General features: G+C 49.7%; 1 long non-coding RNA gene across 1 annotated transcript; it reads right to left on the bottom strand.

The window, feature by feature from the left end:
• On the bottom strand, window positions 1–3,760 carry LOC114784077 (uncharacterized). Its single transcript, XR_003748764.1, has 2 exons — window positions 1,050–3,760; window positions 1–821 (listed from the first exon to the last, which is right to left on the bottom strand). It is a non-coding gene; the product is annotated as an uncharacterized LOC114784077 (long non-coding RNA).

The raw sequence follows: 3,760 nt of genomic DNA, 5'->3' as shown, positions 1-3,760 counted from the left end.
GAGGTTTTAAGAATGAACAGTTTGTAATTTTTTAACACCGGTAGATCAATATAATAGTTACATGGAAATATCGTATGTAAAAAAAAATGGTACCAATGTTACAGAAAACCCGAAATAAAAGAGAAGAGAAAGGGATAGAGGTCGAGAAGCAGGGAACGAAGAGTCCAGAAAGCTGGGCGAGAAGAGCCCCCGATGGAGGAGGACGTGAAGAGCAGAAGAGAAAATTCTTTTGTACATTTGGCTCCCAAAAGGTTCCCACAGCTCCCAATCAGGATTTTTCCTTCGATGTCTCTGTCTTGTCTCGCTCTCGTGGGGACACCTCAGGGAAATGGCCGGCCTTTTACACCTCTCGCCTGGGGGAGGTCGCAGCTTCACAAAATACCCTGGACCTCACACCAGTGACCTGGCAACATGACCAAGACTCACTGGTATCTCACGAGAGAGTCCAGCATTTCAGAAGATCTACTGGACCACAAGAGATGATCTCCTGCATGGTCCCATTATCAACCAGGAGTTCCCTCGTCAAAGGGATCATTAAAAAAATCTACTTCTCTTTTGCAGAATAATTATTAGTCATAATACTATATTTTTAGTTTTCTTGTCCATTCAGGAATGACAGGAAGTTCCGGTTCTCCTGTATCATGTCCACTGTTTATTATTCTTCTCCAACACGAGGACAATCTCTGGGGGGAAAAAGGTCCACCCGAAACTCGAGGACATTCTGCACTTATCAGATCCCAAATTCCCAGCATTCCTCAGCAGCCTTGTGAAGCTGAGCCGGAAGGTGGAAGTCTGCGGTGGTCACCAGGCGGCATGTGGGCCTGCAGGAATTCCAGACCTTTCAGGAACAATGGGAAGTGGGCTCCTCTGCGGAGCGATGGCTATCGGCGGAAAAGCCAGGAGTGGATCCTGGACCACGTCTAGTGTCTGTGTGTGTGTGAACAACCAGAGTGCTTTACGTGGAAACATCGGAATGTTGCTCTATGGGATTGTGTTCTGTATGTTCTGTGCATGTTCTGTGTGTGTGTGTGTGTGTGTGTCGTATTTACTTTACTGAGATGAATTCCATCACGATTAAAGAACGTTGGACCAGAACGTCTGTCAACACAGCAACTGCTCACCAACGCTCCTGAAGAACATCAGAGACCTCCAGCTGCCGAGCGGGAAGACCAGGGTGCAGGAGATGAATGAGAAGAAAAGCGACGCGGCACAGATCACCCTGGGGATGCGGCCTGGATTCACCACCGGAAAAAAAGAACGACGGTGGGAGAATTTCGGCCTGGCGGCTGATTGGTCGAGAGCCGAGTGCGGCTGGAGAACAATGAGAATCCTGAACAGGCAGGAGACGGAGCTTCCAAATGCACCTACACACACACGCACACACACACACACACACACACACACACACACACACACATACGTGCAAGTTTGAATACGAATAACGCTGGTTATGTAACACGCTTCCACTGCCGCTCCTTCCGTATTCTCTCCGGTGCTTCGTTTAGACGTGAAATCGCCAGTTTTAGGCTGAGACCCCTTTTCAGCAGGTTGCTATGGATACAGAGTCTAGTTCACTTATGGCAGCACATGAATTCATAACCAGGACGGGGTGAAAGGGGGGATCTTAGCCGATTGGCCGGTGGTCCAACATGGCAGCTAACTGGCTGGAGGGGTGAAGGAGAGAAAACAGAATCAGGATAGAGGATGAAAAAACCGACCATCACTGATCAACATTTCCAACACCTGCATGTTACGTCCCGGGTCGAGGGTCAGGGACATAGCAGATGGGACAGAGGAGCAGAAACTCCAAAACCACGCGATGGCACTTACCATGAACCATTTATTACAAACAAACAAAACACACACAAAACTGGTCTGGTGAGTGGAGTTACGATTCGAGTCCATGGTCACAATCCTGCACTTCACACCAACACCCTCTCCTCTTGTCCCAAAGCAGACGCCATTTTGAGCCCTCTGCCCTATCACAGCCCACCAATCAGGTCACCCTGCAACATTACAGAGAGAGAGAGAGAGAGAGACGAACAGAAGATACACACACTCCACCACGGGACGTCACACTGCAACAGGACACAAACACACACAGTGTCAAATCACAGCAGCCCTGTTGGAGAAAGGTGGAGGCTGGATCCTTGGCTGACAGATCAGATCTAATTGAGGACATTTTTAATAAAAGCAGGGGGCTGGAGGGAGAAAGACAGGAGACCTACAACCAGACCTAAAACACACATTCACACACACTGTCCTCGTTGTGTGTGTGTGAAGGTTCCCATTCTATCAACTTGGTGAGGTGGAAACGTCCTCACATTCTCTTTGGCCTTGACAAGTTACAAAAGACGTTCCTGATGATAAGGGATTTGCTGTGTGTGTGTGTGTGTGTGTGTGTTTTCAGGATTAATTCCTGTACATCAGGTGATCAGTAGCAGTATGTGAGGGTTGATGTTTGAGGAACACCGGGAGATCTGCTCCACCTTTGTTCTCCACAGGCCATGGGACAAGAACGGAAGGAATAAAACTGCTGACACTCCGTCCTCCTCCGACAAACTCCTTCTCACTTGCTGACTGTCGCTGACTTGCTCATTTCTGTTGTTCTGCACGTTCTCCGGAGTTCTTATCAACCATCTGTCCCCGCGCTACAGCAGAACCTTCATCTCGCCGCCGCTGGTTCAGTATCGTCCAGAAACGCTCCATCAGCCTTTATAGCCGGTCCTCATCTGACACCACCGATCAGCACTGGAAGTGTGTGTGTCCCCATAAAAACCAAATGACCCTACAAATCACAGCACCGCCGCTTCCTCCCACATGGACACGGTGCAAGAAATGCTGATAATGATACGTTTGTTTTAAGTGTCAAAGTCCCCTCCTCAACCTTAAAACCCCGCCCACTTTTGCCGGGATATGTGTTTATATATGAAAAAAAAACCCATAAAAAGCAGACGTGTGGATGCGTCAGTGATTATGAGAGTGGAACTGGTTCTGATGAAAAGTGTCTTACCAGCCAGCCTACTACCAGCACAGAGGAAGACGATGGAGGTCTCTCTCTCTCTCTCTCTCTCAGAGTGGTTCTGAGAGTAGAACCCGTCTCTCGTCGCAGGAAGTAATCAGTACTTCTGTGCTGTTCTGTAATTTCTGCTTTCATCAGCTGTCCTCAGTAACTGCTGCAATTTAGCTGATAGGAGCACACACACACACACACACACACACACACACACACACTCACACACACTCTGTGCCGATAGCCCAGTTTCTGCACTTCTGCCCTGCCACTTCGCTCCACTCCACTCTCACCCAGAGCAGGAAACAGAAGCTTCCGAGGACAGGAAGTGGTGGAGTCGCAGTGGAGACACCGGTCTGCAGAGGAGGGGAGGGGGGGGGTCAAGGGTCACACGCACGGTGACCTCTCAGTGCTGTAAATGGAAGCAGGAAGGACAACTTGTCAACTCTCAGCTCGATGATCTCCTCGCCTGCTTTGCGCCGTGCCCTTCGCCATCACGGAGTTCTCGTTCTGGAACCTCGGTTCCGGTTCCATCTTTTCCCCGAATCACCAGCGGCGTCGCAGCGTTCGCTCCCGCTGACCCCGGAACTGTCATCTCATCACTAAAATAAGCAGGAGAGGCTGCAGAACATGCCGAGGTCAGCTGATCCATCTTCATCTCGCTCACACACCCTGGGCAGGAAATGAATTCGTATCACGCGATCCTCAGCAGGAGTTTGGCTCGGACCCCCTGGACGTATGTCAACG

This window comes from Denticeps clupeoides, unplaced genomic scaffold (assembly GCF_900700375.1).
Source record: "Denticeps clupeoides unplaced genomic scaffold, fDenClu1.1, whole genome shotgun sequence".
Classification (NCBI taxonomy): domain Eukaryota; kingdom Metazoa; phylum Chordata; class Actinopteri; order Clupeiformes; family Denticipitidae; genus Denticeps; species Denticeps clupeoides.
Note: the sequence above shows the minus strand (reverse complement) of the source record. Positions and strands in the feature narration are given on the sequence as shown.